The following is a 13,594-nucleotide window of genomic DNA, read 5'->3' on the forward strand; positions in this document are numbered from 1 at the left end:
GCTAGCTTGACTGAGAATCTTAAATTGGCTGTTTGTGTAATTCTTAGCACAATCAGGGTTGTTTAGCAAGTGTTGTCCAGCTGCAAAATCACATCTAATGTTGGATACTATGTTCTGAGTTTTGCAAACATGCACTGGTAGAATACGGTCAGTACACTCTCTGCCTGGTTCGCAGAGCTGAAGGGATGTGTTTTTTGCTGTGACTCCACCAACCATTGGGATGTATGGCCTATATACCCTGTCATTTTCAAACAGAAATAATGGGCGTGATCTAACGGCCTTATAGCACCCGACCCGGGACACAACGAGGCAAGTAAATCTCGAGACGCCTCTAGCGCAATTTACAAAGCTTGTTACATCTCGCAGGATAGTGTCACGATCTGGATCCCACCCATTGGGGGCGGGGACGTGATTTGCATATTTAAATTAAGCTCACTTAAATATGTTTGTGTAGAAGTTACCCAAGGCATGGGATCTGACGGCCTTGTCTCGGCCAAGCGGGCACCATTTAGCACTGGTTGCCACAAACGTGGGTGAGGCGTATCGGCACTTCGGGGGGGCCTGCCAGGCGATTGGTGGTCCCCGGGTGATTGGCCTCCGGGCAGAGTGGTAACCAGGCATTCCCGATGCCACCCTAGCACTCCCAATGCCACCCAGGCACTGGCAGTACCACCCAGTCACCCTGGCAGTCCACCTGGGTGCCACTCTGGCAGTGCCAGGGTGCGAGGTGGCAGGGGCACTGCCAGGCTCGCAGTATCAAGGTGCCCAGGTGGCATCTTGCCCATGCCAGATGCCCTTCCCTTACGAGGTGGGGTGCGGAGGGCTCGAGGACATCCTCATTAATAAACTGGGGCATTGGGAGGGCCCAGAGACCATGGAGGGGGTGTTCAAAGATAGGGGATAGATTTGAAAATGGCGCCCCGATCTCTTCCTGCACTGCCGAGCTGAGCTTGTTAGTTCAGGAAATGGATCTAAGTACAACCTCAGCCAGGTGGGGCGTTCCTCACCGAGGACCAAAAATGAAGCAGAGTCCTGTTTAATAGAGGAGTCATTCTCACTGCTGCAAGCACCGGGTAAGATCTGGCTAAACATGCCCCAAACAGGACTCTGTTTCATTTCCCTTAAATTGTGCCCAGTATATTCATTTTTAAACCAAACAAGATCTCTGGGGCAACTGTTCCCTGGTGCATTTCCCATAGAAACGCCTCGACAAATCAGAGTTTGATTGCCTGGTTTGAATTTAAACAAAAGCTTGAGAAATAACTCTTCTCTGATGCATTCTCCAGAGCAATATCTTTACCAGTCAGAGTCCACTTGCCAACTAATCTGCACCCTTTTCTCATACAGTGTAAATTGTTGTTGCCTTAGAAATTTGGTATTCTTGCTGAGTGTAAAGTGAAAAGCCCCAAAATATGTTTCTTTTTCAGCAGTACTTGAGTTCTATATAACCATGTGGCTATTTACTGTCTGAGTGCCATTTCTAGGCTGTCCTTTGCGAAATAAAAGCCTCTGCCTGAACTGCTAATTTGCTAAAATGTGGTGTGATCACTATTGTCCCGTACGTGTTAGCGGTCAACAGCTATGGACCTTCTCTCATTAAATCTGACCTGCTTAGATTTCCTTCACTGAGCTTCCTCTTTTACTTCTAAATACCTTCGATCGAAGAATTCCCATTGGAAAACCCAGTAGCAGCAGTAATGGGGGTTGGGGCAAAATATAAGCTTCAGGACGATGGGTATGGTATTCATAAAAACAGCAGCAAATAAACAATGAAAAAGAACATAATGGTGAAGAAATGGCTCTTGACAACGTAGCACTGTGGTGTCAAGTTCATAGTCTTCCATAAACTTCCCATAACTGGTTACCCCGGGTGTCCATTTCACATGGGTATTATTATGGCTTCAGAAAGCTTGCCCCCTCAGCAATGCAATAGCTAAATATATTGGGAACTGTTTCTGGCAAATGCGTCTTAAGCCGAAAGTCACCCAGTGCTTCCCCCAAGGGAAATTGCATCTCACATAACAAGGTTTGATACCCAATGCAAGGGGTCCTTACCAACTTTTCTGATTCTGATCAGTTACTTTACGTTTGCAAAACAAGCAAGGCCCATTGGAAGATCTAGGCGGGGCTATCTCGGCTATCTCAACTCCCACATTCAGCATCTCCAGTTATGAAGGAACTGAGTGCTGCAATGTATTAGCCACTTGCCTTTCACCTCTGGATCTGGTTCAAGTCAATTCAGTCTGGAAACATTACACCCTGGGTGGTTCTCAAAGTGTGCCCAATGGACCATTGATGATCCATTGGAGGTACGGACATGCAACACCTCAGCTTTGGCCAAATGAGAGAGCAGAGGCCAGGATCATCATCCACACCACTCAAGTGACATCAAACAACCAGACCAGCTCCCATGTGCAAGGCACGAGTTGTCGTAAATGCGAGGTACAACAATGTAATTTCATAAGAAACATAGAAAATAGAACATTACAGCGCAGTACAGGCCCTACGGCCCTCGATGTTGCGCCGACCTGTGAAACCACTCTAAAGCCAATCTACACTATTCCCTTATCGTCCATATGTCTATCCAATTACCATTTGAATGCCCTTAGTGTTGGCGAGTCAACTTTTGTTGCAGGCAGGGCATTCCACGCCCTTACTACTCTCTGAGTAAAGAACCTACCTCTGACATCTGTCCTATATCTATCTCCCCTCAATTTAATGTTATGTCCCCTCGTGCTAGACATCACCATCCGAGGAAAAAGGCTCTCACTGTCCACCCTATCCAATCCGCTGATCATCTTGTATGCCTCAATTAAGTCACCTCTTAACCTTCTTCTCTCTAATGAAAACAGCCTCAAGTCAATCAGCCTTCCCTCATAAGATCTTCCCTCCATACCAGGCAACATTCTGGTAAATCTCCTCTGCACCCTTTCCAATGCTTCCACATCCTTCCTATAATGCGGCGACCAGAATTGCACGCAATACTCCAAATGCGGCGGCAGCAGAGTTTTGTACAACTGCAACATGACCTCATGGCTCCGAAACTCAATCCTTGTACCAATAAAAGCTAACACACCGTACGCCTTCTCAACAACCCTCTCAACCTGGGTGGCAACTTTCAGGGATCTATGTACATGGACACCGAGGTCTCTCTGCTCATCCACACTACCAAGAATCTTACCATTAGTCCAGTACTCTGTCTTCCTGTTATTCCTTCCAAAATGAATCATCTCACTTTTCTGCATTAAACTCCATTTGCCACCTCTCAGCCCAGTGCTGCAGCTTATCTATGTCCCTCTGTAACTTGTAACATCCTTCCGCACTGTCCACAACTCCACCGACTTGAGTGTCATCTGCAGATTTACTCACCCATCCTTCTACGCCCTCCTCCAGGTCATTTATAAAAATGACAACAGCAGTGACCCCAAAACAGATCCTTGTGGTACATCACTAGTAACTGGACTCCAGTCTGAACATTTCCCATCAACCACCACCCTTTGTCTTCCAGCTAGCCAATTTCTGATCCAAACTGCTAAATCACCCTGAATCCCATGCCTCCGTATTTTCTGCAGTAGCCTACCGTGGGGAACCTTATCTAACGCTTTACTGAAATCCATATACACCACATCAACTGCTTTACCCTCATCCACCTGTTTGGTCACCTTCTCAAAGAACTCAATAAGGTTTGTGAGGCACAACCTACCCTTCACAAAACCGTATTGACTATCTCAAATCAAATTATTCCTTTCCAGATGATTATGCATCCTATCTCTTATAAACCTTTCCAAGACTTTGCCCACAACAGAAGTAAGGCTCACTGGTCTATAGTTACCGGGATTGTCTCTACTCCCCTTCTTGAACAAGGGGACAACATTTGCTATTGTCCAGTCTTCTGGCACTATTCCTGTAGATAAAGATGACTTAAAGATCAAAGCCAAAGGCTCAGCAATCTCCTCCCTAACTTCCCAGAGAATCCTAGGATAAATCCCATCCGGCCCAGGGGAGTTATCTATTTTCACACTTTCCAGAATTGCTAACACCTCCTCCTTATGAACCTCAAGCCCTTCTAGTCTAGTAGCCTGAATCTCAGTATTCTCCTCAACAACATTGTCTTTTTCATGTGTGAATACTGACAAAAAATATTCATTTAGCACCTCTCCTATCTCCTCGGGCTCCACGCACAACTTCCCACTACTGTCCTTGACTGGCCCTACTCTTACCCTAGTCATTTGTTTATTCCTGACATATCTATAGAAAGCTTTAGGGTTATCCTTGATCCTACCTGCCAAGGACTTCTCATGTCCCCTCCTGGCTCTTCTTAGCTCTCTCTTTAAGTCCTTCCTAGCTAACTTGTAACTCTCGAGCGCCCTAACTGAACCTTCATGCCTCATCTTTACATAAGTCTCCTCCTTCCTCTTGACAAGTGTTTCGACTGCTTTAGTAAACCACGGTTCCCTTGCGCGACCACTTCCTCCCTGCCTGACATGTTCATACTTATCAAGGACACGCAGTAGCTGTTCCTTGAACAAGCTCCACATTTCCATTCTGCCCATCCCCTGCAGTTTTCCTCTCCATCTGATGCATCCTATGTCTTGCCTCATCGCATCATAATTGCCTTTCCCCCAGATATAACTCTTGCCCTGCGGTATATACTGATCCCTTTCCATCACTAAAGTAAACGTAATCGAATTGTGGTCACTATCACCAAAGTGCTTACCAACCTCCAAATCTAACACCTGTCCTGGTTCATTACCCAGTACCAAATCCAATATGGCCTCACCTCTCGTTGGCCTATCTACATACTGTGTCAGGAAACCCTCCTGCACACATTGGACAAAAACAGACCCATCTAAAGTACTCGAACTATAGCGTTTCAAGTCAATATTTGGAAAGTTAAAGTCCCCCATAACAACTACCCTGTTGCTTTCGCTCCTATCCAGAATCATCTTTGCAATCCTTTCCTCTACATCTCTGAAACTTTTCGGAAGCCTATAGAAAACCCCTAACAGGGTGACCTCTCCGTTCCTGTTTCTAACCTCAGCCCATACTACCTCAGTAGACGAGTCCTCATCAAACGTCCTTTCAGTAACATCTATGTTACTGCCACAGCATTCAACTGCAAGATGGGACTTTCATCACTTCTTGAGCTAAAAACAAACCAGAGGAACATGGAGACCAACATGAGATTGAAACTTTCCAGCGTGGACTGGTGTCCCATCAAAAGCAATGTCATTCGTCCCATTAATTCTGATTATCGTTTTCTCTGGTGGCAAGAGAAAGTGGTGGGGTAGGACCGGTAGGTCATCCATGGATCTTTTGCCCAATGTAGGTGCTCCATGGATAACAAGTTTGAAAACCTCTGCTTCATCACTGCTTATGTGAAATTAATTTGGCCAGCCTCATTTTAGTGCCTTCGAGGAGATACTTGTTAGGAAGGAAGATGTGTTGGGCATTTTCAAAAACTTGAGGATAGATAAGTCCCCCGGGCCTGACGGGATATATCCAAGGATTCTATAGGAAGCAAGAGATGAAATTGCAGAGCCGTTGGCAATGATCTTTTCGTCCTCACTGTCAACAGGGGTGGTACCAGGGGATTGGAGAGTGGTGAATATCGTGCCCCTGTTCAAAAAGGGAAATAGGGATAACCCTGGGAATTACAGGCCAGTTAATCTTACTTCGGTGGTAGGCAAAGTAATGGAAAGGGTACTGAGAGATAGGGTTTCTGAGCATCTGGAAAGACACTGCTTGATTAGGGATAGTCAGCATGGATTTGTGAGGGGTAGGTCGTGCCTCACAAGTCTTATTAAATTCTTTGAGGAGGTGAACAAGCATGTGGATGAAGGTAAAGCAGTGGATGTAGTGTACACGGACTTTAGTAAGGTATTTGATAAGGTTCCCCATGGTAGGCTTCTGCAGAAAGTAAGGAGGCATGGGATAGTGGGAAATTTGGCCAGTTGGATAACGAACTAGCTAACCAATAGAAGTCAGAGATGGTGGATGGCAAATATTCAGCCTGGAGCCCAGTTACCAGTGGCATACCGCAGGGATCAGTTCTGGGTCCTCTGCTGTTTGTGATTTTCATTAATGACTTGGATGAGGGAGTTGAAGGGTGGGTCAGTAAATTTGCCGATGATACGAAGATTGGTGGAGTTGTGGATAGTGAGGAGGGCTGTTGTCGGCGGCAAAGGGACGTAGATAGGATGCAGAGCTGGGCTGAGAAGTGGCAGATGGAATTTTACCCTGAAAAGTGTGAGGTTGTCCATTTTGGAAGGACAAATATGAATGCGGAATACAGGGTTAACGTTCGGGTTCTTGGCAATGTGGAGGAGTAGAGAGACCTTGGGGGCAATGTGGAGGAGTAGAGAGACCTTGGGGGCAATGTGGAGGAGTAGAGAGACCTTGGGGGCAATGTGGAGGAGTAGAGAGACCTTGGGGTCTATGTTCATAGATCTTTGAAAGTTGCCACTCAAGTGGATAGAGCTGTGAAGAAGGCCTATGGTGTGCTAGCACTCATTAGCTGAGAGATTGAATTTAAGAGCCGTGAGGTGATGATGCAGTTGTACAAAACCTTGGTACGGCCACATTTGGAGTACTGTGTGCAATTCTCGTCGCCTCATTTTAGGAAGGATATGGAAGCTTTGGAAAAGGTTCAAAGGAGATTTACCAGGATGTTGCCTGGAGTGGAGAGTAGGTCTTATGAGGAAAGGTTGAGGGTGCTAAGACTTTTCTCATTAGAACGGAGAAGGATGAAGGGAGACTTGATAAGATGATCAGGGGAATAGATAGAGTAGACAGTCAGAGACTTTTTCCCCAGGTAGAACAAACCATTACAAGGGGACATAAATTTAAGGTGAATGGTGGAAGATATAGGGGGAACGTCAGAGGTAGGTTCTTTACCCAGAGAGTAGTGGAGGCATGGAATGCACTGCCTGTGGAGGTAGTTGAGTCGGAAACATTAGGGACCTTCAAGCTGCTATTGGATAGGTACATGGATTACGGTAGAATGATGGGGTATAGATTAATTTGTTCTTAATCTAGGACAAACGTTCGGCACAACATCGTGGGCCAAAGGGTCTGTTCTGTGCTGTATTTTCTATGTTCAATGATCTAGGCTCGGGTTGACGGTCTAAAGTTGTCCCTATATTGGCACAAGTTGCAATCTCATTCCGAGAATCTGGTGTGGGAATTGAAAAACTGGCGCAGTGGTGTAGTCTGAGGCTTTTTTGGAGGCACATTGTTGGGAGGGGAGTGTTATACTGGCTGTATATACTTGATGCTGACACTGGGAATGCCTAAAATGATAGAACTCTCATTATCTAGAACTAGCCAGCCACGCCATGTGGATGAAACGTTACCATGGACAATATCCAACATGAATCAGCACGTTCAGTCAAGAGCAGGAAACAGATTTAGTGCCTTTTTTTTTGAGAGACAATAAAGAGAAGCGTGTTTGTTTTTGTAATCATAATGAGAAAAATGCAGGTACTTCAAGGGCAGATTTCCATGAATGAATTCAACTGGCACACGTGCCAATTTACTGGAAGATGCATTAAAGAATTAAAAAGTTCCACAATTAAGACTTCAGGATGGTTATTGCTTTAACGCTAAATGACAGAGATTACCTGAGACAGATTGCTGAATACACTTTGAATTAAGCATTCTACTGGTGAAATGTATTGAAATGAAGAAATGGCTAGTCTATGCCTGGATTAGCCCTGGAGAGGGAGCATAAGTAAATCTGAATACTTCTTCAGGGTACAGTGTCCAATAGATGCACATAGTAACATTTAATGTATTATCTTCTTATTTTATTAAAAGGAGATTCAAAGGAATAACTTGAACTTAATCCATAGGTGCGAAACTGGCTAGATCATGCCAGAAGCTGGCTTACACCTATCTTAGTTTGGTCTCCATTGACTTGGATGTGTAGTATAATCGTATCTGGCATAGATAGGGCTAATGTGGCACTGGGCAACAGTACCACCCACGGTGCGATTTAAAGAGAAAGGTGACCTGAGACTTGAGTTAGTTGTGAACTGGACAGAGACTTGTATAGAAGCAAGCGTGGGGTTAACTCATAGCTCGAGCTGCACCCTGTATATATATATTTATATATTTATGTCTTTTCAATAAACAGTTGATGTTCAACCAAACAAGACTCAGAATCTCTTCATGAGACCTACTGAGCATTCAACATTCAACACGGTGGTAGCTAATGTAAAACCCAGCTCCTCCGAGAAGCCAGAGCAGAAATTCAAAAACTGGAAATTTAAAGGATCAACATCCTGGTCTGATTGAAAGTGCCTGAAATCAAGACGGAGAAGAGATCACCTGAAAGGTGTTTCCATGTCAGAATTGAAGGCTGATAGGCAGAAGGGGAAACTCCACTGTGTAGCTGAGGACTCCACAAGCTCTCGTGGAAGTCCATCATGAATGCCCACAGATTGCAGAGTCAAGGGACCTAGCAGGAGTGAACAGAGGAAATCAGTTCTCAGCCAGGACTAGTTTAAGAAGTTTAATTCCTGTACAAAGTTCAGAGCAGTCCACTTCTGAAAGTATTGCGGCCAGCCCGTATTCAGCATCGGCACCATACCACTTGGCAGCCAAGCTAATTGTAAGAAAAAAACCCAGAAGTTTTTTAAAAAACACCTCAGCCAAAGCAAGGAATCGATTGTAAAATGCTCTGAAATCCTTCAGTGTCGCAGGACAGGCTCAATAGCGTTGACTGAGTAAATTGCTGCATAACACGAAAGACAATAAAGAGATTGAGATCACTATCATCGCCTAATGCAACAAGTGTGGGAAGAGTCTTTGAAAAAGCGGCTACTGTGGTGCCAGCTTTAAGAGCTGCACAATAGTTAAATCTGGACTCACTTGCAGTTCAAAGAAATCATGGGCAACTAATCAACATTACCAGACCAATTTGGACTAATCCAAGGAATAGACCAAATGGAAAATTGGGGACATTGGCAGAAAATGTTTTTAAGATACATGATAGCTTCAGGATTGGATAAAAGGACAGAAGTTGAACAAGTGAATACACCACTTTATTCAATCGGTCTGATAGCCGATGATACAACTGCGAGACAAGAAATGAACGAATCCTCGGATAAATTTGACAAAGTTCTAAAATCATTCAATGCATATTTTAATCTAAGAAGACACAAAAGTTTAGAGAGCGAAATTCAACAAGCGTGTCCAAGGAAAGGAATTATACGGATCAACTAAAGGCTGTGACTATGGTGACCTTAAGTCAGAACTCATACGGGACAGAATTGCTGTCGGAGTGGCTGACAATGCCCTTTCAGACATACCCCAGGCCGAGGAAGGCCTGACTCTGGAAAAGACCATCCAAATAGTCAGACAGCCTGAAATATGCCAACAGTACTGATCTATTTTACGTGATGAAAGTAAGCCATGGTGCAGAACAACCCCAATTGTCCAGCCAGTAAAGCAACAAATGGGCAGAAGCCAGGGAAGGCAATACCCAAATAGACCACAAGAGGGTGTGTAACCATGTCAGCTCTGTGGAGCCAAACGACCTCACAGGCGAATCCAGTATCCAGCAATCGCAGCACAGCGTTTCAACCGCATTGACCTGGGACACTTCGGAAAGCTATGTAAACCTAAGAATCGTGGACAGGTGGAGGATCCTAATGCAATCCATGAGGTTGAGGTTCCACACCAAGAAAAGACCCAACCGTGCTTCTTGCGTGAGTTCAAGGATTCTACATTCTCATTTTGGAATGCAGGCATCTCAGTGAAGGGTCACCTCACCAACTTCAAATTGGACACGGGAGTCAATATTATGGAGCTCTCGAATAAGGAACCATGGCTGAAAGATCTCTGGCTACAAATTATGTACACACCATTGTAAGAGCCTGGAGGAGTCTGACTTTCAGTCATAGGCGTGATCCTAGAACCACTAAGGTATGGCAACAAGTGGATATTCAAAGTCCCAATTGTCTTCCAAAATCAATCCTTTTCTCTCTTGAGCAGAGATGCCACTGTGGCCCTTAACCTTCTTATAATGGTAGAAAACATCAAGATAACCCTTGTCATCAACTGCACGGAGCTGCAAGTTCCCAAGAGACCCGACAGTAAAGAGACTCTCCACTGGGACTTCAGCTCAGAATCACCTTCACTCTTTGCAGGTCAATTTGTCCAATTTCTTGGCAGGCGACGGAAGCTCCTCTTCAGCCAAACCTTCAGATAATTACCACTGTATCTTGAGCGGAAGACACACAGGACAATTACCAGCGAAAGAAGAATAGGGCCCAAACCTAGGCTCCAACACTTGCTGTCACTCTACCTGTAAGCACCGCGGCATAGACACTGCAACTTCCGGCCAACACACAATGCTGCAAGACTGTGGTGGAACAAGGAACTAGCGACCATCAACTTACCAGAGCACTCCTCAGCGAGGCATGGAAACACAGGGGAGAACACAGTCTCACGATAAAAGCCAAACTGCAAGGTGAGCCCACTGATGAGGAACATTGAAATGACAGACAGAAATATCTTCAACTCCCCCAAAAACCACAGTGGACCACACGGAAAACAAAAAACTGGGTTCGTACCACAGAGGAACAGAGTGAACACTCTACCTGGAAAGAATGGGATAAGCTGTCAGTCCTGGAGCAGAGCTGCTGGGAAGTTGGCAAAGAGAAGTTTAACTCCAAGGAGTGGAAAAAGTATATCAAAAGAAGACAACCAAGTGCCAGAAACACAACTACATCCCAACTTAAACTCCTAATCAACAAAGGTTGCCCAAATCAAAAGAGCCTACCGCTCCTCTGGATGTGACCAGATCTGGAAGATTTGTCAAGGCTCCAGACTGTCTGAATTTATAAAGTCAGAGACTTGAGCTGGGGAGGAGGTGGAGCATGACTGTAATGCAAATATTTTGGGTAATGATTTGAGGAGAGGTGTTATAATAGCAAGGGTTAATTTGGGGCTGGGAAACAGTAAGGAGACACATGGCCTGAGGCTCGAGTCAATTGTGGACTGGACAGAGACCTGTGTGGAAACCAGCATGGAGTTAGCTCTTAGCTTACGCTATACCCAGTATGTATGCACATAGTTATCTGTTATTAATAAACAGTTAATGTTCGACAGGCAAGACTCAAAATCTCATCGTGAGACCTCTTGAACATGCAATATACAAGAGAATGGAGAGTAAAATCACAGAGTGTATAAACCCGTCTTTCAACCTAATCCCTCTCCGTTTCCATCCAGCTGAGTTAGGTTAACACCGTCCTAAATTATTGGATAAGGTGTGCCTCCTTAAAACAAAGGGACACGTGAAAATTTATTTCTCGGTTGGTAACACTGTGGTAACCCCTGTCAGCTATATGAATGGATGATAAAAGGCAGCTTTGCCTTCTTTTGATTCAGGAAAATTACGATTCCCACTTGAAAGCCTGTTGGGTCAGCCAGTGTCAGAAAATTATTTATTCAATACGATGAGTAGATTGAACTAACAATTGTTTAACACCTGAAGCACCTTGTGCATATTTAATAGTTATTCATGCTAGAAATGTCTTATTTTTAAACAAGGATTGTTTCGTATGGAATGCGAGGCTATGGGAAACTAGTCAGTTCTTAGATTTACACCATAAGTCGCAGGTTAGTTATGGACGAGGAATGATACTCAGTCTATCTTAATTACACTTGTAAATGCCTCTACAAGATCACCTCTTCGTCAGGTTGAAAATGCCAAATTCCCTTTTTCTTTCCTCATTACTCGTCCCTCCAAGATTAAAGGATTATCAGGCGCTTGTTAACACTGCACCCAGTGTTTAAATGCTTGGTGATAAGAATTGAACACCGCATTCAAGGGCGTTGCAAACGGCTCACTGATCAAGATTGGCCAGCATCACACTATCCCGCCTTTCAGCAAATTAAATGCGATGGGCATGGGGAGGAGGTCGGGTGGCAACCACTTTGCAGTGGTGTGTCTCTGGACAGCAGTAGCCCAGATTATTTTCACTCCTCCTGACCTCAAAAATATAGAATTTACAGTGCAGAAGGAGGCCACTTGGCCGATCGAGTCTGCACCAGCCCTTGTAAAGTGCACCCGACTTAAGCCCACGCCTCCATCCTATCCCCGTAAGATGACCTAACCTTTTGAACACGAAGGGTCAATTTAGCATGGCCAATACACCTAACCTGCACATCTTTGGACTATGGGAGGAAACTAGAGCACCCAGAGGAAACCCACGCAGACACGGAGTAGATGCAAATAGCACACAGACAGTCACCTGAGGCCAGAATTGGACCAGGGTCCCCGAAGCTGTGAGGCAGTGCTAACCACTGTGCCACCATGCCGCTGCATCATGTCAAACTGGACATTTATCATCCATGAAACTGGTTAGAGAATGCCTGATGAATATTATTGTTCTTTCCTGGAATCGGGGTTCTCTGTGTGCCTTAATGCTCTCATTTGCGTATTGAAAAGGCCTTACCGCTCGACACAGGCAGGTGATTCAGTCACCCAAGGAAAACCCTTTTCAAAATGGCACATGGCCAATCGCAGAATTGTTACGGTGTGCAGAAGGAAGCCATTCAGCTCATTGTGTCTCCATCAGCTCTTTGAATGAGCATTATAGAACCATGGAATTCCTACAGTGCAGAAGGAGGCCATTCAGCCCATCGAGTCTGCACCGACCCCCTGAAAGAGCTCCCAACATAGGCCCACCCCCACCTCACTTCCACCTCACCCCACCTAACCTGCACATCTTTGGACACTATGGGTCAATTTTAGCATGGCCCATCAACCTAATCTGCACATTTTTGGACTGTGGGAGGAAACCGGAGCAGCGGGTGGAAACCCACGCAGACACCAGAAGAAGGTGCAAACTCCACACAGGCAGTGACTCAAGGCTGGAATTGAACCCTGGTCCCTGGTGCTGTGAGGCTGCATTGCTGACCCCTGTGCCACCATGCCATTAGTGACTTTGTGACGATGAATGAGTGCCATTCAATTGGCTTTTCTCTATAACTCTGCACATTGTTTCTATTCGAATAACCATTCACATAATCATCTAATGCCCTCTTGAATGCCTCGATTGAACCTGCCTCTACCCATTTCTAGGCAGTGCAATCATCAGGGTTAACAGGCAGAAAGATTACCAAACTAATTTTGATGCATTTAAAACATTGTTAACACCAATGTTTCCATGTGAAAACCGGTTCCAAAGTGTAATTTGACAGAACACTATAAAGTTTGCCCATTAATTCCTTTGACATAACAACTGTTATGACTACGTTATAGGCTCAACATCCTATCGTTTTATTGATTCTGATTTAAATTGGTTGGCCATGTGGACTATTGATTGTATTAAATGCCCAAAGTCTTTTTCAATTTTATCCTTAGCTTCTTCAGCATAATTCATGAAGTATCCACAATGACTATTTTCCCTTCATATATTCAGTACTTGCCACCTAAAAGAATTATCCCCCCTCAAACCAACAATTGCTCAAAAAGTAGACATTAATTTGCTTATTTTTCGTCACACCTTGCTTTAAAATGATGACCACATTGTCTTTACAACAACATACACAATACTAGTTTGATTCCAGAGATGAGGGG

Source organism: Scyliorhinus torazame, chromosome 2, assembly GCF_047496885.1.
Source record: "Scyliorhinus torazame isolate Kashiwa2021f chromosome 2, sScyTor2.1, whole genome shotgun sequence".
Taxonomy (NCBI): domain Eukaryota; kingdom Metazoa; phylum Chordata; class Chondrichthyes; order Carcharhiniformes; family Scyliorhinidae; genus Scyliorhinus; species Scyliorhinus torazame.